General features: G+C 40.1%; 1 protein-coding gene, 1 long non-coding RNA gene and 1 pseudogene across 27 annotated transcripts in view; 2 read left to right on the forward strand and 1 right to left on the reverse strand.

Annotated features, from left to right (window-relative positions):
* The first annotated feature begins 364 nt into the window (after nt 1-364).
* Nucleotides 365-1,711, forward strand: LOC118967695 (stromelysin-1-like; annotated as a pseudogene).
* On the reverse strand, nt 1,277-27,964 carry LOC108407922 (uncharacterized). Of its 5 annotated transcripts, XR_012132549.1 has the most exons (8): nt 27,206-27,271; nt 25,725-25,777; nt 20,578-20,671; nt 17,537-17,671; nt 11,100-11,224; nt 10,258-10,395; nt 3,744-6,714; nt 1,277-1,401 (listed from the first exon to the last, which is right to left on the reverse strand). It is a non-coding gene; the product is annotated as an uncharacterized lncRNA (long non-coding RNA). The 5 variants fall into 5 exon arrangements; XR_012132550.1 differs by lacking the exons at nt 1,277-1,401; nt 25,725-25,777; nt 27,206-27,271 and adding an exon at nt 27,830-27,960 and having other exon boundaries at nt 5,745-6,714; XR_012132552.1 differs by lacking the exons at nt 1,277-1,401; nt 25,725-25,777 and having other exon boundaries at nt 5,745-6,714; nt 27,206-27,317.
* LOC108384619 (acetyl-CoA acetyltransferase, mitochondrial-like) overlaps nt 27,721-27,994 on the forward strand; it is a 186,636-nt gene continuing 186,362 nt past the window's right edge. For 13 of the 22 annotated variants that reach the window (XR_012132523.1, XR_012132526.1, XR_012132527.1 and 10 more), the window contains exon 1: nt 27,820-27,983. The gene's annotated coding sequence lies outside the window, so the exon portion shown is untranslated. Of the gene's footprint in view, nt 27,984-27,994 lie in introns of all 22 variants that reach the window. The other 9 variants (XR_012132520.1, XR_012132521.1, XR_012132535.1 and 6 more) reach the window with 7 other exon arrangements.

Raw genomic sequence — 27,994 nt, forward strand, 5'->3', positions numbered from 1 at the left:
TTACCAGGTCAGCCTACTTCTCCTCTCAAACATACAAACATAAATTGCCTAGTCACTTTTTTTTTTCCAGAGTACGGGGAAAAAAAGTTGGTTTTCTCCTTACCAGGAGACAGGAAGCATTTCCTGGAGATTAATCACTGTTTTGATTTCCAAAATTGAGAAGGCTGAGAGAAATTAGTAAAGTCGGTTGTATCATCTTACTTTGGATTTGGAATTTTTGGAAATGGTCCTGCCTCCAGTTCAGATGAAAGTAATCATGAGTCAAGCAGCGGGTGATCTGAACATTGTCACCCTATAAAAGTTGGGCTCTAGAGGGTGGACTTAGGTTGGCAGAGAGCAAGGCATTAAGACAACGCAGAGCTGAATGAATTCAGTGGCAATGAGGAATCTTCCTATTGCACTGCTGCTGTGTGTGGCAGTGTGCTCAGCCCACCCCTTGGACAGAGGAGCATAGGACAAGGATGACAGCCTGGACCTTGTTCAGGTAATGACCCCAAACAGCCCTCACATTCACAGGCAGGGTCGGCGGGGAAAGCCAACTCTGCTTTCCATTTGTAAGACTCACTTAGAGTGGTTTAAGTGTACCGTGTAGGAATAGTTCAAGGCAGGGCTATAAAGTACTGACTGGATGTTTTCCTAAGATCACAAACGCCCTAGCAGCAGCCACACTGGCACTTGAGGTACTTGAATAGCAAGTGGAGAAAATGAGATGTATCTTGATTTTGAACCTCTTTAATGTACTGTTAGCCTACTTAGACATTTATATTGGTAATGTCAAGTTTAGACACAAGGATTTGTCCAGTTCTTTTCTTAAGCCAGGTTCTGTGGGAGGCATAAAGTGGAAAACTGAGGGAATTGAAAGATGTTCCTGAAATACACCATTATGCCCAAAGAAATGTTTTGTTTTTCTCCTTTCATGTCACTAGGTATTCTCAATTTTCCACTTCTTTTCAGGCTTTGGTAGTAAACTAAGCTGCAGACATACAAAGATAAAACAAAAGTGAAGGCAAGTCCGTGACTGAAGAGTTAAACAGAATGTGACACTTATTTTAATTTCAGCAAGTTAGAGAAATACCTCAGAAATATAGAAAACTATTTCAACTATTTCAATATAGAAAACTATTACAACCTTCCAGAAGATGTGAAACAGTTTTTTAGAAGAAAGGACAGTAGTCCTGTTGTTTAAAAAAAATCCAAGAATTGCAGACATTCCTTGGGCTGGAGGTGACAGGGAAGCTGGACACCAACACTTTGGAAATGATGCACAAGCCCAGGTGTGGGGTTCCAGATGTCGGTTACTTCAGCATCTTTCCCGGCATGCCGAAGTGGAGGAAATCTCAACTCACTTACAGGTAATGGGGCCAAAGAGGCTTTCACATAGTACCAACATTTCATAAATTACTGTAAGAGGAGAGAAAACAGTTTATTCTTCAGTTTTTCTCTTAAAGGATTGTAGGTTATACTCTGGATCTGCCAAAAGATGCTGTTGATTCTGCTACTGAGAAAGCTCTGAAATTCAGTCTGGGAGGAGGTGACTCCACTTACATTCTCCCAGATTTATGAAGGAGAGGCTGACATTATGATCACCTTAGCGGTTAAAGGTAAAAAATACTACAACAATAACACAAAGCATGAAACACGTCCATCTATCTGGTGGTGTTTTATTAGAAAAGGTTCCAAAGAGATCTTATTACCTACCTCTTTCGAGTGAAACATTTTCTCTCTTAGAACATGGAGACTTTATCCCTTTTGATGGACCTGGGAAAGTTTTGGCTCATGCCTATGCACCTGAGCCAGGGATTTATGGAGATGCTCATTTTGATGATGATGAACAATGGACAGAGGACCCATCAGGTGAGTCACACATCTCTCAGAAGGATTTTGGTGTTTGTTGTTTTTCTATTTGGGAAAGTCTTAACAAAGATTAGTCAAGAAATGGGGTGTTCTGGATTTCCCCATGGGTCAAGGATCAGCAGCATATATGTTTTAGTCGTTATTGAAAATGTTTTCAGTTGTCTAAAGCCTATTCTCTGTCTGATAAACTCGACGTAGGAAGCATCATTAAGTATTTCTCTGGTGAGTTTAGTTCTAGGGTAATCTTAGGACCATAATTAGGAATGATCTCATTATATCAAATTGCAGATATCCATGGGATAGAGTCTTGCCTTAAGTCTACATGCTCTGCCCTGGGAAATTTCTCCCAATTACTTCGTTAGTCTTCAAAACAGAATGAGAAATAAATTTCAGCTATTTATGTTCCTCCTTTGGTTTTTCTGGTAAAATCAACATTTTACTAAGTTAAGAATTTTTATCGACTTGATCTGAAGGAAAGGACTAAACCCCAGACACAATGTCCAGACATTTTTAGGTAGAAGAATATTTCTCAGTTCATAACTGTGTATTTTGAGGAATGGCTTCCAAAGTTTTCAAATAACTGGCTGAAACAAATAATGCTACTTCTGGAATTGAATCGGGATTTATAACCAAATGCAAACAGAATCTCTGTAGAGAATACACACATGAGGCTTTTAGGTTTTAGGGTTGGATAAAAAATCTTTGGATTGATTGAATTAACATCTTCCATCAAAAATCTCAAATGAGAACTTTACTAGGATCACAAGCTACACCGATATCACTTATAAATTAAAACTGACTTACTTGGTATGTCAAATATAATTACCGAATGACTTCCAATTTCAGCATTTTGTTTTTTTTCCTTTTAATAATCGAAGGAAAAAAATCTGAATACAGCTAGTATTTGTGCAGCAAAAATCTCCTTAGTGAAATGTTTTAATCCAATCTTGCAAATCCTGATATTATTAATACTTCAGACCCAATATGTACTTAATAATAATCATGAGGCTAAAAGGATATGCAGGGAATAGTCCAATGTAAAATAACAGGAGTATGATTAAGGATTTTGGAATTGAAATGAATAAACTGTGATTCATTTAACTGACACTGTAACTGGCAAATGTTGATACACTGAAATGTGTTTAGCTTTTCACTGACCAACGAAGAGAAATGTTTGCTAATGCGCTAAACAAGTGGGTTCATTCTACTTGAGTACAAGAAAAGGGACCTCGTTTTCATGAAGTTAATAGGCTCCTGAGGCTGGAGAAGGGAGGGAGTGGATATGGCTAGACACTGTCTCAAAGATGGATTTCAAGAACAAGTCTTGAAAAATGCTAGTTTTCCATTAAGTGATGGAATAAGTAAATTGATCAATTAACCAAAAAACAAGGCACAAAAGCCCTATTTGCTCTCGTGAAGTAAACAAATATAATACACAGTTGACCTGTGCAATGTACATATATTTACGGAATAAGTAACTAGCATTTATGGTTCCTTTAAACAGGGACCAATTTATTCCTCATTGCTGCCCATGAACTTGGCCATTCCTTGGGTCTCTTTCACTCCTCTGACCCTGAAGCTTTAGTACCCAGTCCACAACAAATTCAGACTTGACACAGTTCCGCCTTTCTCAAGATGATGTGAATGGCATTCAGTTCCTGTATGGTGAGTGTTGCTGGAAAAATGAGGCATTGTAGCCTTGCAGGGCTGGTCTTAAGAAAATATTTTAAATGCTGCATAAAACATTTGCAGTTCAACTCAAAGCAGTTTGAGAATGTTTGGAAAGCATATAAATTGACAGAAGCATCACATTTCTCCTAATGTTTGCATCTGCACATCTGCCCCCTTTAGGATCTCCCCGATTCCCATGATAACCCGGAAGTACCCACAGAATCTGGGACTCCAGGATCTGCGACATCGGCCATGTGTGATCCTGCTCTGTCCTTCGATGCAATCAGCACTCTGAGGGGGGAAATCCTGTTTTTTAAAGACAGATCAGACCAGATTATATTGTCCTATCTTTTCTTTTGATATGCAAGGCTTAGAAAGGAAAATGAACAGAATGGTGACAGAGATTTTTTAACATTTAAAGCAAACATGCTTTCTCTGAACTTGAAATCACTCAAATCTGGCCCTCCATTTTTCACATCTTCCTAAAATCGCCAAGTTCATTTTCAAAGACTTAAGATGATTTGATTCTTGTCTTCTAATTGTTGTTCCTAAATGTCAGAAGCCATGGTTGCTTTTCAAAAGGCACAAGTAGAACTTTAGAATCAATTTTATCTTTACCTCCTCTAAAAAATGCCACCAGGATAGTTTTACATTTAATCAATTTATTCACTGCTAGATAAATATATACATATATATATACAGTGAATAAATTGAATGTGATAAAACATTCAATAGGAAGAAAGTTAAAAGCAAGTCTCCTTCACATGACTGACACTTGATTTCTCAGTTCTCCCCATATTCATCCCCAGTCAAGGATTCCTGTGCTTCCAGGATTGTCGTGTGCATATATAACAACATACTTACATAGTATATATACATGTGGACACATCTGCCTACCTTTTGAAAATATATGTGATGGCATAACATATACACAGTTTTGCATGAATTGTAGGGTTTTTTGCACTGCATTGTAAGATAACTTTCCTGTCATAGAAGATGTTACTCTGGAATCTTATGGCAGGAAGTCCAGTGCAGGAAGTCTGAAGATAAAGGAAAGATACTTTCCCAGTGGTGATATACTTGATTTCTGTCTGTCATGGAGCCTAGAGGATGAGGGAATGGGGGAATGAGTGAGGCAGGACAATGAGAAAATATGCTGGAAAAAAGGTGAAAGCATTTCACTAAAGGTGAAAAACTGCTTTCAATTTCACTTATTTTCATACGTATTTCAGACATTTTTGGCACAAAACCCTCAGGACATCTGAAACTGGATTTTATTTGATCTCTTCATTTTGGCCAACTCTTCCTTCAGGAGTGGATGCTGCATATGAAGTTATTAGTAAGGATTCTGTTTTCAATTTTAAAGGTAATTATTATATAATTTCCTTAATTTGTCGACATAAACTCTTCACCTGGAAAACTGAATAGGACTTTAATTTTCTCTACCATGGCACATTTTGTCTACAGTATTACTCTGAAATGAAGAAATAACCAGAACTGGTATTATTTTATTTATATTTTACAGATGATAAAAATGAACACAGGAATATAAATTGCTCAGAGTTGTAAATTCCCTTATTTGGTTTGTGTTCATTCATTCAATCTGCAAATTTTTGTTAAATGTTTGCCTTGAGATAGTGATTAAATGTAAAATCTTGACTTCCCTTGTACTATGAAAATCAAAGGTGCTAAAAAGTATTTCTAAAACCAAAAGACTTAACTGTTATAAATTTAATGTGACTCTGAATTATTTATTTTAACAGGAAACCAGTTCTGGGCCATCAGAGGAAATGAAGTACAAGCAGGGTACCCAAGAAATATCCAAACCCTGGGTTTTCCTCCAACAGTAAGGAAAATAGATGCAGCCACTTCTGATAAGGAAAAGAAGAAAACATACTTCTTTGTCGAGGACAAATACTGGAAGAAAGATGCGTTTGGGATGACTTTGAGCCTGATTAGAGAAATTAATTTCTTGCTTTAAGGAAATCCCCTACCTCACTCTTAGCCCTGCTTGCTTCTCAGTAGGAAGAACTGGGCTTTAGACAACTGTGGGGAAGGGTTTACTCTCAAATGCAGCAGTGCCCGAAATCAGGTGCTCCTTAAGCGTTCCTGCTTTGGGTGCCACGTGTAACAGGCTGGAGCTTCCCTTGCTGTTGTCCCCCCTGCCCGGACTGCCATCTTCTCTCCCCAACCTGCCCAAACCCCACCCAACCTTCAAGTCCTGATTCGAGGCTCACCACCTCCAGAAAGCTCTCCGTGCTGGACTCCAAACCCAACTGCATTTTTTTGAAAGAAGCCCTAAGAATCCAGGCCACAATGTAGCATTCTTTCCTCTTTCCTGCTATCTCCTAGGTCTTCTCATTATCCCATTGGGTACCTGTCCTCTCTTCCCAACCTTATGATTTTCAAGGGCTTCCCCACTCTTTACCTCAGCTTATTTAAGATGATGAGCAACAGCAGGATGGTTTTATGGTTAGAACCCAGAACTCACTGAGAAGCTGATTCTTGGGCCATCTGCCTGGATTCTGAGTCATCTGGGCGGACTGACTGAGGTCCAGCAGTAAGTCCCAAATGCATATCCTGTGCTTTGTTTCCCATCCCAACCCCATTTCCTGGGTGGCCGCCATAGGAGATCCAGGTGTGCAGGGTTGGGAAAGCATGTGTGAGTCAAGTATGGTAGAGAACTTGAAATCTGTATTTGAGATGAATGATTGAATTTATTACAAGCATTTGTTCATACCTTCATATCTCTGTGATAGAAAGATGATTAAGGCTTTTTCTGTCCAGCCTTAAGAAATATAACAAACAACATCTGCTAGATCAGGATGTTGCCTCTGTTCCTGGTGAAGATACAGTGGTGAGAGCTAAGTTTACAGTACTATTAAAGTCGCATATTTCTGTGGTGCTCAACATGTTTGACATGTATCTGCAGCACTTGGAAAGTTTACTAGAACTCCACATTAAGCCCAACATGATTTATGCATTTTGGTAACATGGCCTCTGTACAATGCTGAGTTTTGTTTCTTTAACTTGGTGCAGATTTGATGAAAAGAGACGGTCCATGGAGCCAGGCTTTCCCAAGGAAACAGCAGATGACTTCCCAGGGATTGACACAAAGGTTGATGCTGTTTTTGAAACATTTGGTAAGAAGATACTTACCCTGTCGGCAGTGGGGCACATCGAAGCATTCTATGGTATCACAGGGAAGAGAATTGAAATAATTTTTAATAACAAAATTATTTTAGCCCATTCCCTCCTCTCAACCCCTGCTGAAATTTCAACTTAATTTTATACCAATTATCTGACCACTTCATACAATAAGTAGGGTTGAATCATAAAGGTAATTAACAGTTATCTATATTTTGTTTTATACATGCAGATAAAACCAAAATGCTCATTTCACTCACTTCCTTACATCCAGAGCTATTATCTCTCAGATTGCCATGTCAGTACAAAAACCCGCACAGGCGGTGGGGCCCAGTTTAATACTGGCTGGAGGGCTTTCTCCTCCACTCCACCCTATTGTGACTCCTAATTTCCAGGGAGATTTTTCTCTGTCTTTCCTAAGAAGTCATCCCAGTGTTGCTCAGTTGCAAATATTTATCTTTCCACGGGCCCAAAGTTAAAAAAAAAAAAGCTGTTTTTTCCCCTACTCAAGGAGAGACAGGTAGAGGCTGATTTTTATTGAAAGATAAACTGAGCACCACAATGGCTGAGCCAGGAAGGATCTGTGGTGTCCTGAAAGAGTTGCTGTGCTTCTCTGAGGCCAGACATGCCCCTCAGGCTGCAATGTGAGGAAGGGGAAGTAGGAAGGAAAGAAAGAGATCACAGTTGCCAAAGAAGCAGAGAATTTCATCTGACTGGAAGCAAAACAACCTAGTAACTCAGAGTCTGGCTTTGCTATCAGACACAGCAGGCATGGAGCACTGCTTCCAACCCTTTTCTCACTGAGTGACCTTGGACAAGCATCGGAATTGGTCTGAACCTCAACTTGCTCATCTGTAAAATGGAGTTAGAAATACTTAATCATAGGATTGTTGCAGAAATAAATGGGGAAAAAATCATGTCAAACCCTTAGCATGGTCCCTAGTACATAGTAAAGCTTTATAAACACTTTCTAGATATGTTTTACTATTGGTCTGAGTTTTGCCAAATTTATTTATTTGAAACAATACCTATTTCCCTTGTCTGTATTTGCAGGTTTTTTCTATTTCTTCAGTGGATCTTCACAGTTGGAGTTTGACCCAAATGCAAAGAAAGTGACACATGTCTTGAAGACTAACAGCTGGTTTAATTGTTAGAAGAGATGCTTGCTTACATGGCAAAACCTGGGCATTTTAAATGAAGCTGATAATTCTTCACCTAAGGCTTCTGGAATTGAAATGGTTCATTTTCTCCTGCATATGCATGACTGAGAACACACGTGTGCCCTGTATGTCTTGCCAGTCAGCTGCACATTTTATAGGTATTTAAATGCACTGCTGAGCTTGCCCTTTGGTCATATGGTGTGCCCTTCCACAAGAGAAGGGGGAAGTCCTCATGTGCAACAGACAAGTGACTGTACATAGATGATTTATTTCTTATTTAATAAAGAGGATTTGCCAGTTATTTTTTGTTTGCTTCTTTCAAGAACAAGTTGTTCTTACAATCTCAGGCACATTGTGGACCGAGCAAAAGATAATTTGAGATCCTCAGCCAGTGGTGTTAGGATTAGGGTCTCCATGGCTGGGGCCTCACAATTATCTCATCTAGAATCAAACACAATCTACCACTTGCTCTTCCCAGGTGCTCAACAAACAGAATTCTTAATTCTACCACCCAGACACTATATGTGTTTGTGACCCACCCTGGGAGAAAGGAAAGTTGTCACCATGTAGGGCAGGCTCTGGAAAAATTGTGAAGCAGAATTATAGCAAATCATCTGAGGAAATCAAACCTGTTCCTCATCTTTTCCTTTCACTTACGTATTCCCTCAGTGGAGCCCCTTGGCCTGCCCCAGCAAACAAATTTGATCATATCCACCTATTCACACATGGAAATATCCTCTTGTACTCATTTCCTATCTGTCCATGCTACAAGTCCATGGGCAAATGCTATCCTAAGACAGATTTATTGTCCCTAAGTAACGTGTCTACCACAATATCTGCTACACAGAAAGAGTTTATCACACTTTAACTTACTCATTCACTTGAGAATGATTTATTAATCATATTCCATGTGCCAGGCATTTTCTGGGTTGTAGGCATAAGAGCCTGAGAAAATGGACACTCTCGCGCCCTCACTGAGATTATAATCCAGCAAGAAAGAATGCACATATGCAGACAACAACAAACATATACATGTCATTGTAAATTTAAGAAGACCTACAGGAAAAAATAGAGTGGTTTGACAGAACAACAGGAGGATCTATTTTGAATTAAGTGATTTTAGAAGACCATTTGAGAGAATGGCATTGGAGAGAGGGGAGGCGTGGAAATTAGGTGAGGAGATGATTGCTTGGACTAAAGGAGTTACACTGGAGAGACAAGAATAGAATATACATATTATGTATTATATATAATACACACATATTTATGATAGACAACAGGGCTCTATGATATGGAATTAGTGGCTAGAATAATTCCTAGATAGTGTCTTTGAGCTTAAGGACAAATGTCACAAATGGTGAGAGTATTTACTGAGATGGGGGAGGCCTGAGAAGAAGCAGTTTTGTGAGGAAATGGTAAATTAGGAAGAATTGCTTAGTTTTGCCAATTTTTGAAATATCTGTGAGCTATCCACATAGGTCATGAGGTAAATGAGTCAGTAACTCAGAAGATAGAGCAGCTAAGTGGCAATGGATGTTAACTAAACTATTGTGGTACTCATTTTGCAATATGCACACATATCAAATTATCAGGTTCTACAGCTAAAATTAATACAATTTTGTATGTCAATTATATCTCAATTTTTAAAAAAGAGAAAAGATGTAAATATGTGGAATTTTTCAGCATTTAGATTATTCTTAAAACCATTAATATGAGAGAGACCATAGAGGAAATGTTAAGATGAAACTGTAACAAATAGCAATATTTTGCCAGGAATTTCTTTATTTTGAAAATTACCTGAATTTATTTGGCTTACTTTTTTAGATAAGTTACTCTATAGCTATAATACAAATTCAAAAGGTTAAAAAAAAATGCAATGAAAATTTTCCTCTCCCATTATCACCATCTAGTTCCTTTTCTCAGAATCAACCAAATAGATTCTTATAGATACTTTTAGAGCTATTTTATATATATACAAATATTAATATCATTTTTTAATGTAAAACAGTACCATGCAAATTTACATTGCTCTGTTCTTTGCTGTCTCCACTTAATATATCTTGGCAACTATTCTACATTAATACACATAGAATTGCTTCAGTTTTTTACTGGCTGAATTTTATGAAATAAATGTGTAATATGTTCTATTGGGGACTAAATTAATGATTAAGTGAATACATAATCAAAGAAATAATATTTTAAAATAAAAATGATTAAAATAAATATTATATAAAGAAAACAGTAATTTAATAATCTATGAAATATGCATTTGAAAAATATACAACATATTTGAAATAAAAATAGTAAAAAATAAATTGAATAAAATCATGTGCATCAGATTAATTTCAATATCCAGTATATCAGTAGTTTATTTTCAACATTTTGTTATTTTTCCCAGTGCTATAATGAACGTGTTTGAGCATACTTGCAGATCTGATGAAAATTTTAAACTTCAAAGGCTGAGCAGAAGCCGGGGAGCAGGGTGCCTTGTCTATTGGGGTCTCCATCATGTGAGCCATTGGATGTTCTTTACAACAGCAGGAATGGTGGGGTTAAGCTCTCACTGAAGTAGGTAGAAATATTGGTAAGTTAGGATGCATTTGATCACAGGTAATAATAAATGCCAACTTGTTTTAAAATAAAAGAGTTTGTCAAAAAGACAAAAGATAACTGTTGGTAAGGATGTAGAGGAAAAGGAACCCTCATACCCATCTGTCTCCTTTGCTGCTTTAACCTTTGGGCCAAAAAAGGGAAAAAAAAGGCAAAGGCCTTCTACTCAGCCCTGCATCTTTGCATGTAGACTTGTTGATCATCAAAAGGAATTTTGCTTACAGTGTGAGATTTCTGCAAATAGCTCCTCACTGGAAGCTTGCCTCCCATGAGGAGACAGAGAAATGCATATGAACATAATGCTTGCCCCATCAGAATCAGAGGAGCATGGTGACCAGGCCCAGGTTGACAAGTGCCAACTAACCGAGGACATGGAGTGTCTCAGCTCTCCTCGGACCCTCGCTGGTGCCCAGATGCCTGCAGCCTCAGTCACCCCCTAACCTGCTCCTCCTTCTGCTCCCCTTTCCCTAGTGTAAAAGAAGCTTGCAGTCAACCCTGAGGTAACACAGTGCTTTAGGACATCAGTCCACCATCTTCTCACTCTGCTGAATTTCCAGATAAAAGTCACTTTCCTTGCCCCAACACCTCGGGGTAAGTCCTTCGATTTACTGGCATGTCGTGCAGTGCATGGCACAAGCTTGGACTCAGAAACATTACCATGTGATCCAGCAATTCCACTTCTGGGCATTCATCCAAAGGAATGAAATCAGTATCTTGAAGAGATCTCTGCGCTGCCATGTTCATTGCAGCATTATGCACGATAGCCAAGACACAGAAGCAACCTAAGAGTCCACCAACAGGCATACATTAAGAAAATGCAGTGTAATACATGGAAATCCCCTCATTTGCAACAACATGGATGAACACTGAGGTTATTATGGTAAGTGAAATCAACCAGACACAGGAAGTCAAATAGGGCATGATCTCACATGTAAAATGTTTAAAAGTCAAACTCATAAAACGGAGAGTTGGATGGTGGTGGCCACAGGCTTTTGGGGGTGTATTGCACACTTGAAAGTTGCTGAGGGCAGATGTTAAATGTTCTCAGCAAACACACACACACACACACAAAGGTAACTATGTGAAGTGGCAGATTGTTAATTAGTTTGATTCTAGTAATCATTCCAAAATGTATATGTCTACCAAGACATCATGTTGTACATATTGAATATATACAATTTTTATTTGTCAATTATGCCTCAATAAAGCTGGAAAAAATGTTTTTAAAAAGTAAACAATAAGGGGCAGAGCCAAGATGGCAACTTGAGTAGAATAGTGGAAATCTCCTCCCAAAACCACATATATTTTTGAAAATACAACAAATACAACTATCCATAAAAGAGAGACCAGAAGACATAGGACAACAGCCAGACTACATCCACACCTGCAAGAACCCAGCACCTCGTGAAGCAGGTAAGATACAAGCCGTGGCCTGGCAGGACCCGAGTGCCCCTCCCCCCAGCTCCCAGCAGGAGGAGAGGAGTCAGAGCAGGGAGGGAGAGGGAGCCCAGGACTTCTAAACACCCAGCCCTAGCCATACGCACCAGAGCGCAGACACGCAGTGCATGATGTGCTGGAAACTAAGGAAACAGGACAGTAAGACCTGTGAGCAGGTTCCCGCAGCTGGCGCCCCTGGGACAAAGAAAAGCAAGTGCTTTTTGAAAGTCTTAAAGGGACAGGGACCCCACAGCTGGACAGAAGCGACCTGGGACACTTAGCCCAGCAGCTGGGATTCCCAGGGAACACCAGGCGCCCTAGCCCCCTGGGCGGCAGCACAGCTTGGAGGCACCTCATGGCGATAAACAACCTCCCGCCTGTCTCCCCTCCTATGTGGCTCTGCCATATTGGAGCAGCAGACTAAGGCCGGGCATGCCTACAGCAACCGCAGAGCTTAATTTCACAGCGGCCAGGCAAGAATCAGAGGCCCCGCTTGCATGCAGCTGCACAGCAAAAGCCGCTAGAGGGCGCTGTTCTCCCAGGAGAAGAAGGCCACAAACCAGCAAGAAGGGACGTTCTCCCAGCTGACACACACTCCAGCCCCACACAACTACCTCTATCGCATGAAAAGGCAGAAGAATTTGATACAGTTCAAAATCACAGAGTCAACCCCTGAGAAGGAGATACACCTAACCAATCTTCCTGAAAAAGAATTCAAAATAAAGGTCATAACCATGCTGATGGACCTGCAGAGAAATATGCAAGAGCTAAAGGATCAAGTTAGGAGGGAGAATACAGAAATAAAACAATCTCTGGAAGAAATTAAGAGCAGATGGGATGAGGTGCAAGAGGCCGTTAATGGAATAGAAACCAGAGAACAGGAACACAGACAAGCTGACGCAGAGACAGATAAAAGGATCTCCAGGAATGAAAGAATATTAAGAGAACTGTGTGACCAATCCAAATGGAACAATATTCGCATTATACGAGTACCAGAAGAAGAAGAGAGAAAAAAAGGAATAGAAAGTGTCTTTGAAGAAATAATTGCTGAAAACTTCTCCAAACTGGGGAAGGAAATAGTCTCTCACACCATGGAAACCCACAGATCTCCCAACACAAGGGACCCAAGGAGGACAACACCAAGACATATAATAATTGAAATGGCAAAGATAAAAGGCAAGGACAGAGTATTAAAGGCAGCCAGAGAGAGGAAAAAGGTCACCTATAAAGGAAAACCCATCAGGCTATCATCAGACTTCTCAACATAAACCTTACAGGCCAGAAGAGAATGACATGATATATTTAATGCAATGAAATAGAAGGGCCTTCAACCAAGAATACTGTATCCAGCATGATTATCATTTCAATATGAAGGAGGGATTAAACAATTCCCAGACAAGCAAAAGTTGAGGGAATATGCCTACCACAAACCACCTCTACAGGGTATTTTAGAGGGACTGCTCTAGATGGGAGCACTCCTAAGACTAAATAAATGTCACCAGAGAAAATAAAATCACAGCAAAGAAAGCAGACCAACCAAATACTAACTAAAGGCAAAAAATAAAACCAACAACCCATAAAAGCAGTTAAAGGAAACACAAAAGAGTACAGAATAAACCAATCAACGTATAAAGAATGGAGGAGGAGGAATAAGAAGGGAGAGAAATAAAGAATCACCAGACAGTGTTCATAACAGCTCAAATAAGCAAGTTAAGTTAGACAGTAAGATACTAAAGAAGCTCACCCTGAACATTGGGTAACCACGAATCTAAAGCCTGAAATGGCAATAAGTACATATCTTTCAATAATCATCCTAAATGTAAATGGACTGAATGCACCAATCAAAAGACACAGAGTAATAGAATGGATAAAAAAGCAAGACCCATCTATATGCTGCTTACAAGAAACTCACCTCAAACCCAAAGACATGCACATATTAAAAGTCAAAGGATGGAAAAAGATATTTCATGCAAACAACAGGGAGAAAAAAGCAGGTGTTGCAGTACTAGTATCAGACAAAATAGACTTCAAAACAAAGAAAGTAACAAGAGATAAAGAAGGACATTACATAATGATAAACGGCACAGTCCAAGAAGAGGATATAACCACTATAAATATATATGCACCCAACATAGGAGCACCAGCATATGTGAAACAAATACTAATAGAACTAAAGGAGGAAACAGAATGCAATGCATTCATTTTAGGAGACATCAACACTCCACTCACTCCAAAGGATAGATCCACCAGACAGAAAATAAGTAAGGACATGGAGGCACTGAACACCACCCTAGAACAGATGGACCTAATAGACATCTCTAGAACTCTACATCCAAAAGCAACAGGATACACATTCTTCTCAAGTGCACATGGAACATTCTCCAGAATAGACCACATAGTAGCCCACAAAAAGAACCTCCTCAGTAAATTCCAAAAGATTAAAATTCTACCAACCAACTTTTCAGACCACAAAGGTATAAAACTAGAAATAAATTGTACAAAGAAAACAAAAAGGCTCACAAACACATGGAGGCTTAACAACATGCTCCTAAATAATCAATGGATCAATGAAAAAATTAAAATAGAGATCAAGGAATATATGGAAACAAATGACAACAACAACACAAAGCCACAACTTCTGTGGGATGCAGCAAAGATGTCATAAGAGGAAAGTATACAGCAATCCAGGCATACTTAAAGAAGGAAGAACAATCCCAAATGAATAGTCTAATGTCACAATTACCAAAATTGGAAAAAGAAGAACAAATGAGGCCTAAGGTCAGCAGACGGAGGGACATAATAAAGATCAGAGAAGAAATAAATAAAATTGAAAAGAATAAAACAATAGAAAAAAATCAGTGAAACCAAGAGCTGGTTCTTTGAGAAAATAAACAAAATAGATAAGCCTCTAGCCAGACTTATTAAGAGAAAAAGAAAATTAACACACATCAACAGAATCAGAAATGAGAAAGGAAACATCACAACGGACCCCACAGAAATACAAAGAATTATTAGAGAACACTATGAAAACCTATATGCTAACAAGCTGGAAAACCTAAAAGAAATGGACAAGTTCCTAGAAAAATACAACCTTCCAAGACTGACCAAGGAAGAAACACAAAAGTTAAACAAACCAATTACGAGCAAAGAAATTGAAACCGTAATCAAAAAATTACCCAAGAACAAAACCCCCGGGCCAGATGGATTTACCTCGGAATTTTATCAGATACACAGAGAAGACATAATACCCATGATCATCTCCATAGATGCTGAAAAAACATTCGACAAAATTCAACATCCATTCATGAAAAAAACTCTCAGCAAAATGGGTATAGAGGGCAAACATCTCAACATAATAAAGGCCATATATGATAAACCAACAGCCAACATCATCCTGAAATACGAGAAGCTGAAAGCTCTTCCTCTGAGATCGGGAACTAGAAAGGGATGCCCACTCTCTCCACTGTTATTTAACAGTACTGGAGGTCCTAGCCACAGCAATTAGGCAAAAAAAGAAATACAGGGAATCCAGATTGGCAAAGAAGAAGTTAAACTGTCACTATTTGCAGATGACATGATATTGTACATAAAAAACCCTAAAGACTCCACTCCAAAACTAGTAGAACTGATATCGGAATAAAGCAAAGTTGCAGGATACAAAATTAACACACAGAAATCTGGCTTTCCTATACACCAACAATGAACCAATAGCAAGAGAAATCAGGAAAACAATTCCATTCACAACTGCATCAAAAAAGAATAAAATACCTAGGAATAAACCTAACCAAAGAAGTGAAAGACCTATACCCTGAAAACAGTAAGACACTCTTAAGATAAATTAAAGAGGACACTAACAAATGGAAACTCATTCCATGCTCTTGGCTAGGAAGAATTAATATCGTCAAAATGGCCATCCTGCCCAAAGCAATATACAGATTTGATGCAATCCCTATCAAATTACCAGCAACATTCTTCAACGAACTGGAACAAATAGTTCAAAAATTCATATGGAAACACCAAAGACCCTGAATAGCGAAAGCAATCCTGAGAAGGAAGAATGAAGTGGGGGGGATCTCACTCCCCAACTTCAAGCTCTACTACAAAGCCATAGTAATCAAGACAGTTTGGTACTGGCACAAGAACAGAGCCACAGACCAGTGGAACAGAATAGAGACTCCAGACATTAACCCAAACATATATGGTCCTTTAATATACAATAAAGGAGCCATGGACATACAATGGGGAAATGACAGTCTCTTCAACAGATGGTGCTGGCAAAACTGGACAGTTACATGTAAGAGAATGAAACAGATCACTGTCTAACCCCATACACAAAAGTAAATTAGAAATGGATCAAAGACCTGAATGTAAGTCATGAAATCATAAAACTCTTAGAGAAAAAACATAGGCAAAAATCTCTTGGACATAAACATGAGCAACTTCTTCATGAACATATCTCCCCGGGTAACGAAAAAAAAAGCAAAAATGAACAAGTGGGACTATATCAAGCTGAAAAGCTTCTGTACAGCAAACAACACCATCAGTAGAACAAAAAGGTACCCTACAGTATGGGAGATATATTAGTAAATGACAGATCCAATAAAGGCTTGACATCCAAAATATATAAAGAGCTCATGCACCTCAACAAGTGAAAAGCAAATAATCCAATTTAAAAATGGGCAGAGGAGATGAGCAGACACTTCTCCAGAGAAGAAATTCAGATGGCCAACAGACACATGAAAATATGCTCCACATTGCTAGTTATCAGAGAAATGCAAATTAAAACCACAATGAGATATCACCTCACACCAGTAAGGATGGCTACCATCCAAAAGACATTCAACAACAAATGTTGGTGAGGTTGTGGAGAAAGGGGAACCCTCCTACACTGCTGGTGGGAATGTAAATTAGTTCAACCATTGTGGAAAGCAGTATGGAGGTTCCTCAAAATGCTCAAAATAGACTTACCATTCTACCCAGGAATTCCACTCCTAGGAATTTACCCTAAGAATGCAGCAGCCCAGTTTGAAAAAGACAAAATGGACCCCTATGTTTATCACAGCACTATTTACAATAGCCAAGAAATGGAAGCAACCTAAGTGTTCATCAACAGATGAATGGATAAAGAAGATGTGGTACATATACACAATGGAATATTATTCAGCCATAAGAAGAAAACAAATCCTACCATTTGCAACAACATGGATGGAGCTAGAGGGTATTATGCTCAGTGAAATAAGCCAAGCAGAGAAAGACAAGTAACAAATGATTTCACTCATATGTGGAGTATAAGGACAAAAAAAAACTGAAGGAACAAAACAGCAGCAGAATCACAGAACCTAAGAAGGGACTAACAGTTACCAAAGGGAAAGGGATTGGGGAGGATGGGAGGGAAGGGCAGTGAAAAAGAAAGGGGGCATTACAATTAGCATGTATTGTGTGGGGAGCATGGGGAGGGCTGTGCAACAAAGAGAAGACAAGTAGTGATTCTACATCTTACTATGCTGATGGACAGTGACTATAATGGGGTTTGTGCCGGGGACTTGGTGAAGGGGGGACCTTAGTAAACATAAAGTTCTTCATGTAATTGTAGATTAATGATAACAAAATTTAAAAAAATAAACAATAAAAATAAGGGCGTTATTGATGCACATTACTTAGAAGTATCACAGGCAGGCAGGCCTCAGTTTCCGTGCGATCACAGTTCGGCTCCTGCACTCTGCTCATGTCTTGCCTCTGTCCTCTGGGCCAGTCTCACCTTTAGGCTGGCTTTCCTCATGGTAGCATGACACCTGCAGCAGTTCCAAGCATCACACTTACATACAGCACCACCCCAACCATCACTCTGCCCTTCCGAGCCTCCCCCCGTTTGGATCATCTCTGATCGTGTGGCCATCCCAGAACAGGCCCTGTGGCCAGGAGGATGGGTCCGTATCACCACAGCCAGGCTGCTCTTCCACAGCAGGGCACAGGAAATGAGGCTGAGGCAGCACTCTGCCCATCCACCACAAAGAGAAGGTGGGAGGTAAAACAGTAGAAATAATAGGAATAGGTACAGATAATTCTCAGTGAAGTTGGGCTGGGAAGGAAGTAAAGCATTTTTTTTTTGTACTGGAAGACCTGATTCATAGTTTTTATGCATGTCTTTGCTCATTTGGGAAAAGAAGCTTAACAAGTTTTTATTTATTGAATACTAGTTTTTTGCCTAATCCTCATAATGATTTGGTGGCTTACTGGAGAAATACTAACTTTGCAATAGTCATGTAGCAAACAGCACAGTCAGGATTTCATTTCATACCTTCCTAGTTTCAGATCATGTTCTTATTCTAGGGTAAGAGATAATAAATCAGCCTGGATGGCCTTATTAGTTTTGACTCTGTTCTGAAGTAGACATTCTGCTATGTCATATTGCACCACTGCAAAGGGAGGGGGCTGATCTTCCTTAACCCTGAAATTTAAAATCTCCACAGCCCAAGAGCTAGGGTTTTTCTATTTGCATCTGACATCTGGCCTCTCTAAATTCCCCTGTGCTTTTCCAAATTATAATGGGTGATGAGGAATCTCACACCTGCTACTGTTTCCCTCTGTAAATTTCCCTGAGCAATCTCATTCCAGGACTGGAGTGTGTTTGTGTACTGTCAAAACATTCACCCATTTCTTCACACCAACCAGAGGCTAAGCCGGAGACCAGACCTGTAGCCCATGTCAGTGCTACTCCAGCCCTAATGGTGATGTGATGCTGAATCCCAGAATGATGTTCAAGAACAGTTCAGTTCCTCTTGGAAATGTGGAGTATGTTTGTCTTTACAGGGAGTGATCCAGGACACAAGACTGGGTGGGGGCAGGGGGAGAAGGAAAGCAGAACCTGGGGATCAGACTGCAACTTGGCAATAAACCAATAGAATGGTGGATTTAACTCAGATGAGGAATAAAAAATAAAGAAGTCATTGAACAGATGCATTATAATCCTGCAAGTATTTAAGAAGTCCATCTTCCAAAATCAAGCAACATAGAGATTTGTGATCCCATTGGAAAGAGAAACAGTAGGAAAAGCATCTGAATCTACTCTAATCCATTAGGAAGAATTTGTAAAACAATTTTCTATACAACTGATTAATTATGAAAAAGTGTTCAGCTTGCTAACCTGGGATTTGAGTAGAATCATTCACTCTGCTGCCTCCCCAGTCTTAGTGTTGACATGATTGATCTATAAGTGCCATAAACAGTAAAAGAGAGCAAAGAAAAGACTGGCAGAGGTAACGGAACAAGATACGGGAAAGAGGAGAAAGGGGTTGGCTCTTTGCAGTGAGTTTAATCAAAAGGTGGAAACTGGAGTGACCTAAGAATGGATGTAACTCGAAATTCATAACTCAAAATTCCTTTAGTGCTGCTTTATATTATTTTTCCATTTAGATTATGAATATTGAGTCATGTAATAAAATATTTCATGTGCATCTAAGTGCATAGGAATATGGTTTATATTAATAAATAAAGTAGCCATTTCAGAATTCAAGAATATCTGATGACTTGTCCATTAAGTCATCATTAAGAAATAACTGCAAAACTAAAATAAAATAAACAAAGAAATAACTGCAAAATCTGATACCACCGGGAGGGACATGGGTGACCCATGGAAGAACACTGTGGAGGCCTCCACACTCCTGGAACAACATGTGATGTGTGAGGCCACAGGGAGATCTTAAAAGGCACAGAAGTGTTTTATAGGTGTCACAGAATACCAAATCAATATCCCTGACAAGTCCTACATCTGAAAATGACAATTTAAATTAAAATTTTCTGTACTTAACCTTGTTTTGGATGTCTTTTCCCACAAGACCTCACAGGTTACCATTTGACTCCAAGGCAGATGAAAAAGTCTTTTTCTCAGTGCTCTCAACCTACATCAGACTTGTGATTAATCAGATTCAGTTTACCTCCTGAGTGATTGATAAACTTATGACAAGAGTTATAACCACAAGACTACAGCTTGCAGAAATTCAAGTCAAAATTCCACTCTGCTAAGAGTCATTGAAAATCTGTGTGTAACTTTTGTCTCCCCAAACACTAATAGCCTGCTGTAAGTTACCAAGAACATAAACTGTTGATTAATGCATATTTTGTATATATATTTATACTGTATTCTTACAATAAAGCTAGAGAAAAAATATTTTCGTCAAATTGTCACAGATCTATAAAAAAAATTTCCAATATACTTACTGAAAAAAATCCACATGTAAGTGGACCCGAGCAGTACAAAGCCCTGTTGATCAAAGGTCAACTGTACTTCTGAAACAGTGACTTAATAAAGGGACTAATGGGTATCTCCTACCCCACTGCCCTTTAGGTTTATCTCCATGTCAGAGGTATCATTGCCAAACTGTGAGCTCCACATGGGCAGGAATGCTGGTGGTAGGAAGGCTTGGGGCAGGTATCTGCAAACCCTGAGAGATGATCCAGTGGTGAGCAGATGATGAGCAGAGAACATAATCTAGATTGGTCATGCAGGAAGTGGGTAGAGAACAAAGAGAAGAGAGGTGCCTGGGGAGAATTCTCATCCAGAGTTCCAGGATTGAGACCAGAGAAGTTGCAGGAGGGCTCACAGGATAGGGGCCAAGAGGGCTCCAGCTGGTCTACCTCAGAGGCAAAACCACACTTAACCTTCAGGCAAGGAAAGAGGTGCTGCTGTCGTCTGACTTACCTCCTCACTTAAACACTGACTGATTCGTTCCTTAGATGTTTATTGGATGTTTAAGATTGCTGAACCCTCTGCTAGTAACAAAGATGCTGAAATTCTAGTGGAAGAGAGAAAAGTGAACAGGTAATCAGAATGCAGAGTGGGATATGGGCACTGCTCAGAGTAATCACACAGAGCCGGGGAAACGCAGCAGATCACCCAGTTTGGGGAGGTCGGGAGGGGTGGGTATTTCAGAGGAGGTACATCTAAGCCAAAACCCACAGGGCAAGCCCACAGTGAGTGAGGGAAAGGAGGGATGGTGCTCCCTCCGGGCAGAAAGTGCGCCGCACGGAAAGGTCTGAAGGGGCCAGAGTTTGGCATTTCATCTCCTTCACTCCTTGGCATGGCGTCAAGGCCCTTCATCATCCCTACATGTGCTGAACTCTCTACTCTACCTCCTCCACCTCTCATGCTCATGCTGTGGAGGACATATTTGGTACACCAGCTCAGATCATTTTCCTGTCACTAGACATAGCCTCCCAAAGTCCCACTGGATGTGGTGGGCCTACGCACTGTATTTTTACCAGCAGTTCCAAAGTTGTGCCCACAGCTTACTGGATCAGAGAAGAGCACGAGAGTAAGACAGGGCCCATTCTCTCTGGAATTAGAAACAACAGACCCAGAAAACATGGTCAAACCATGTGGGGGACCAGGATCTACAAGATCACCTAAGGCTGGAACTGGAATTAAGACGATAGCATGTCAAAGCCCCTCACAGGCCGATTTATGGGGAAGCATCACCCTGAAGCAAACTAGTTTACAGAAAGAGAAAACAGCAAATATTCAGGCTAAGGCTGAGAACATGAAGGAGACAGAGACACAGAGAGAGCCTATAGTCTTCTCATATCTCAGGAAGGCTGTCCTGAGACTGGATTCCATGAGATCCCCCAAATTCTTCTTTATAAACCCACTTTAATTAACCTCCCAACAAAATGATACTTGGGAGTGGGTTGGCAAGCTACAGGCCTTAGGAGAATATGTGGAATTGGCTGTGGGGTCCCAGCAGGGCAAAGGAAAATGCCATGTCAAGGTGAGGCCAGTAGTCCATGGAGAGAGGAGAAAAATCAGCTGGTTCAGTTGCTCTCTGTGTTAATCTGTGTCCTAAAACTCAAGCCATCGGCTCCCTGATGGCTAAGTTCTAGGGTCTTGAAAGGAAAAGTAAATGTGTCTGAAGGTGTTTTCTCCTTGTCAGCTACAGTCTACCAGAAGAGGGACATACTACAGTCCAGGTTTCCTTACTGAAAGTAAGGGAAAACAGCAAATAACTCTGTTGGCACACACCATTACTGCCTGTTTTTCACATTCAGACTATGAAAATGCTTCCAGAAATTAATCGTGTACCTGGCTGAACTGCAACAGTTCAATGCTCTGCCCTACTCGGTGCTAACAGGAATGGTGATCTTCTGAGTGGTGAGAAACGGGATAGGGGCAGTTGAGAAAAGCTGGTGGAGGAGGTGGTGGAATCTAACTCTACCTGCCCAACGCATCCCTTCAAACCACTTCTCATTATTGGATTCTGTGAGATTCTTCAGTTTCTTTAAAATAAACTTCTCTTTAACTCAATTTGTCGTTCTTTCCAATCAAATGGTTCCTAACAAAAGTAAACAGGCCTTTCTCCCAGTTGAATTTGCTCTGGAAGACTGAACTTGGGCTACTTCCTCTGGGACACATCCTTTAACCTCTGCACCCTGCCCCTTGGCTGCATTCAACCTCCCTCTTGTGGGCACCCATTAATACGCAACAGACTGTAACTATCCTTGCAAATATGTCCCACATTGGACTGTCCCCAGTGCCCAGCACTGTGTCTGCCACTTAATCATTGCTTATTAAGCTTTTATTGGATGAATAAATGAATGAATGAATGAGTAAATGGATGGTCTGGGAAGGAAGCAATGCCTGATCCTAGAAGTGAAGGACCAGTATGAGTCTAGCAGGCTCATGATAGAGAGGAGGGAATAGTACATGGAATGGCATGAAAACATGAGAGAATATATCATATGTGGGGAGGCACAAAGAGTTGATTTGACTATAGTGAAGAAAAGATTTTTTTTCTGAGTTATATTGTGGTGGGAAGAATATTAAGTATTCAGTTTTTTAACTCTATAATGAAGAACCTTAACTTTCATTTAATAAATGTAGCAACTGAGGAAACAATCCCCAAGCATATTCATGAATTCAGTTAGTCCATTAGTAACTCAGCAATAATTCACTTTGGAAGTAGGCAGGTTAAAAACAATACATGAAATGATTAACTTACTCAACTAGCAGGCATTACTTGCTGCACACAAATTTCTTAAACATCTCTGAAGTAGATTAAAAGTGCTTCAGAGAGGGGCAAAGAATATAGAGGATCCAGATCTGTTGTTTAATCCCTGTTGGTCAGTAGAAAAAAGCTGCTTTGGAGGAAAATTGCACCTTGATGTATGGTCCTGGTAAATGACAGGCCACAGAATAACAGCTGATTCTTAACATAACAAAATTCATCAATAAAAGCTCCCAGCATGATTAACAGGAAAATGGGTTCCACTTTCCTAAGATAAAACTAAAGATGAGTATGTACAACACATGACTTCTTGGCCATAATTAATGCAACTAAGAAATTTGCCACCTTCACATTTATTCTTAGAATCACATTTAGCTCGTGGCAATGAAGGTGATGATGATGACACAACACCTCACTGTGTGGCTGCTTTTTGGACCAGTTTCCAAAATTAATAAAGGAGGTAACTCACTTTGTTGATTCATGATGTGGATTTATCCAAAACTTATATTCACATTGATCTGCTTTGCTTCATCACATAATAACAATTTCCTCAAGAATTATACTTAATTTACCTTATAGGTATTATTTACTGTCAGTATTTAGAATATTGATACATTTTCATCAGGGGGGTGAACATGCCTAACGTTACAGGTCTAAAAAGTTACAAAATCGAGTCTCGAATCAAAATCTGTTTACACAAAACTTAGGCTTCTTTCACATCAGAATGCAATTTCTGGTTCTATATTCTGTTTCTTTGTACAAATAATAATTCTACTGTTGCAATCAAGCTTCCTGGAGTATCAATTAATGGATGTAGATTAAATTTGCATGCATGTATACTATTTTGGTTAATATTCTAGGGAAAAATTTATCACTTTGAGAAAATACTAAGTATATACCCAAAAAGATGGGTCTCATGTCTATGAACCCTTGCTTATCTTGTATTTTTATGTAGTTATTGATTATGGAGACAGTCTTAAAGGTCAGGAGGTAATGATAATATGTAGTCATTCAGTTTACAAAGTGCCTGTCAGTTCAATTATATCATAAACAAATAGGCTAGACACTATTATTTCCTCTTTGCAGATGATAACATCCAAGAGTGTGATAACATCTGAGATTGCTCAGCTGTGATTCAAACATACGTCATTTAATTCAGAATTACGGACCTTCTACCATTTCCTTTGGGGGGTACTTGAAAGAAAATTCTCCTACACATCCGCTTCCAAAGTACAAGGCAACCATTCTCACGGCCATTAGAAAAGCCACTGTTTTGGGCTTAAATCTCCACTCTGCCATCTATTGGTGACTTGGAAAAGGTAATGTCTGAGTTTCCATTTTTCCTCGCCTACACTGCGAAAGGATACAGCCTCCCTAGGCCCACCTCACAGTCACTCCAGGAACTTCCAAGTCGCTGGAAGTGGAGCATGGGTGCATGTCTGGTGGGAACTGCCCAAATGCTCCTCTTCCCGGTTTAGGAAACTGCTCCTCTCTCATGCTTCCCTCAAACCTTCTTCCTTCCCTCTCTTAGTTTAAGGCACCTAGCATAACCTCGTCAGGTGATCTTAGGTTTTCCCAGGGGTTGGGAAGAAATAAAGCCTTCCATCAAGTAGCTATTGAGTGTAGTCCTGGACACAATTCTGAAACCAGGGAACACAGAGTTCTTGGAAATGTCAGGAGAAATTATGGAGCAAAAAAACACAGTTTTACATCTCAATAATATTATCCTATGACATATACTTTGAATAGAATTATATGTATATTTTCTTTTACAGGCACTATGTTAAGTATATTTATGTAGTATAGTTATATAGATATGTATATTTACAGATATTGAATCATGAGTGTATCTATATAAAAATATGTAATAGACACAGGTGCCTTTTTATACAGAGTCTGTGCTAACCCCTCAGCAAAAACCAGTATATAAATTTGTTCTTACACCTTTGAAGGCAGGGCCCTGAGGGAGATGAGAAACAGAGGACTCTGGGGGATTTGAGGCACTTTATGACCTCGGGGTAAGCTCTAGGGAGGAAAACAGCCCAAAACTCTAGTTATACAGCTTTTAGGACAGAGCTCTCTAAGAGGTTCTGGCTCTTATCCTTGGAGATTCCTCTCAAAAATCATTATTTCCAATTTATTCCCTGTGTACACATTCTCCTACTTCTTTTGAAAGTTGTTTGGTTTGGGAATCTGGTTTCCTTTCCTAAACTATGGAAGGAAACCAGGCTTATGCCTAGGGGGAGGGCACTGTCTTTCATGAGCTTCTGTACAAAACCCATGCCCAGCACAGGCCTCCATGGAATCTGGTGGGATATGACAGGCTATGGCTCTCTCTGTAATTCACCTTACATTGAATTTAGTTGGTAGAAGGCAAATAAAAATAAAAACAATAAAGTCAACTCTTCTTTTAACACTTACTCTGTGCCAGAAACTGTTCTAATTCCATGTGATTTATTTAGAAAACAATAATACATATAATAATAATAATAACCCCAACTTCAAAGACCACTCATGAAATAGGGAAAGATAAGTTGGCTTCCTTTTCAACTGATCTTTAAATTATTTCATGAGGCAATTCAAAGACTTGGTAAATTAGCCCCCTTTCTACAATGGAATGAATCTCCTGAAGTCTCTACACTGTAACGCATGATTCTGAAATTGACTAGCTGCATATCCTTACAACCATGCCAAATCCCTAAGACTCATGGTTTGGTGTACAGAATGGTTTGAGAGCCCTTCACTTCCATTGGCTCCTACAACCCAACAAAACACTCTCCAAGGGGGGCTTACTGAAGGACTGTCCAAACAATTGTCCACACAGCTCCTCCAGTCCCTCTCCTCTTACCTCCCCAAGGATGCCCAGCTGATGTCACTCATGCCAATATGACAAGATCTGAACTGGAAATAAAAGAGGCATGCTTATATGAATAGCAAAAAGAGACTGATTAAATCTGTTTTGGTTATGAGTAGATTGCTGGATAAATTGGCAGAAAAGTACATACTTGTATTTTGAATCTTATTTTTCCTTCTTGTCTTCTATAATAATTTTGGAAATATGTGCCTCTATAAATATTCATTGGTATAATATAAATTATGCCTAAGATTTCAACAGCTACCTGAAGAAATCATAATTTATACAAGAATCAGGCAGCATCCATTTCATGAGAGAATCGTCTTTCAAGAGCAAAACTGGTCTGATTATTTTATTTCCTAGCAATTAGATGCTTTGTATATCGTACCTGTAAAGTCTGTGGGAATGAGTTAAGTCTACATGCATTTAACTTTTTATACAAAATTTAGGGGACTTAACTAATATGTCCTTGTCCATATATACTATGGCAACCTGATCATTTTTTTTTTTAGATAATTATTTTTTATTAGTTGACACACAGTATTACATTAGTTTCAGGTGTACAACACAGTGATTCAACATTTATATACATGGTAATTCTAGGTACCAGCTATCACCATACCAAGCTGTTACAATATTTTGACTATATTCCTTATGCTATACATTACATCCAGGTTACTTATTTATTTTACAATTGGAAGTGTGTACTTTTTTATTTTTATTTTTTGTGAGGGCATCTCTTCTATTTATTGATCAAATGGTTGTTAGGCAACCTGATCATTTTAATTTCTTTGGGAGGTCACTATGATTCCTTGGGTTTCAGGAATTCAGTGCTCATAGTGGCTATGTTTCTTCCTGTGCTTGCCAATTGAAAGAACTCTCTCTAAAAGAAGAAACATTTACCCTAAAAAATGTGCCACTTTCTCTACTCTACTGAATTTAACCTAATATTTTCCATATCAAGCAAATTTGTACAAAGCTGGTCAGTCCTGGAATCTGGACAGCGACACAACACAAATGAAACACCAGCTCTCCTTCCAACAAATTACCTTTCATTAGGAGAGTAAAGTCAAGGTAAAGAAAATATGAAAAGTGCTTTACGAAAGTGTAATGCTCTATGAAAATTCAGAGTAGAACTATCTCACATATTGAAAAGTTTGTGAATGAAGTAACATTTAAACTGGACCTTGAAGAATGAGTAGAATTGTATTAAGTAGAAACAGAGAGGATTAAAAAGTATGACAAAGTAGGGGAACACGTGCCAAGTCACATTTGGGAAATAACGTAATCTTTGTTTGGAAGGGTAGGGAGTGGAACTTGGAAGTCATATTTAGGCCTGATGAGGCAGTTCTTGAGTGCTACAATTAGTTTATATTTGCTCTGGTGGATAATGGAAAGCACTAAAGGATTTTATTCAGAAAGAAAATTAAAAACATTTTTTGTCTATGCTCCCGTCTCCCAGCCCCGCAGCTTACTGTGTCCGCCTCTTTGTGGGGAGGAGCAGGGTCCTAAGGGGTGATGTACGCGCGGGCAGCCTAGCCACGCATGCTCTTCTCTCCTGCCACCTCCCCCGTTTCTTAATGGGCGCGTAGACGTCGCCGCCCATGCTCGTCCCCCGTTTCAAGTGTCCGCCTCGTTGGGAGGAGGGGCAGCGCCCTAACGGGGTGGAGTGCCGCGCATGCTCGTCCCGCCTGCCCTCCGTACCCGCTGTTTGAAGTGCCCGCCTCTTTGAGGGGACGGGCAGCGCCCTTAGGGAGTGGGGTGCCGCGCACGCTCGTCCCGCCTACCCCTCCCCGCTGTTGCAAGTGCCCGCCTCTTTGAGGCGAGGGGCAGCGACCTAAGGGGGTGGTGTTGGCGCACAGCCGAGTCGCGCATGCTCTTCCCGCTGCCTACCTCTCCCGTTTCCACTGCCTGACTCTTTGGGGGAAAGGGCACTCTCCTAAGGGGGCGGGGTCTGCGCGCAGCCTATTGCGCATGTTCGTTCCACGGCCAACACCGCTCACTTCCCATGCCTGCCATCTTTACTTCTAACGGTGCTAAGCCAGCTGCGGCAGAGGAAGCTCCCAGCCTGCGCCTGCCCGCCGGTGCCTCCCACTCACCTGCTATTAAGGCTTTCTCCCAGTGACGCTGCACTCCCTCGCCAAAGCCCTGCGCCGCCCGCAGTCGCCTCCTGCCGGCTCCAGGTGTGCCCCCTCGCCAGGGAGCGGGCGCCGTCTTCCTCACGTAGGCCTGTCGTCGCAGCCGCAGCTCACGGTAAGCGGCCA

Source organism: Manis javanica, chromosome 6 (genome assembly GCF_040802235.1).
Source record: "Manis javanica isolate MJ-LG chromosome 6, MJ_LKY, whole genome shotgun sequence".
Taxonomy (NCBI): domain Eukaryota; kingdom Metazoa; phylum Chordata; class Mammalia; order Pholidota; family Manidae; genus Manis; species Manis javanica.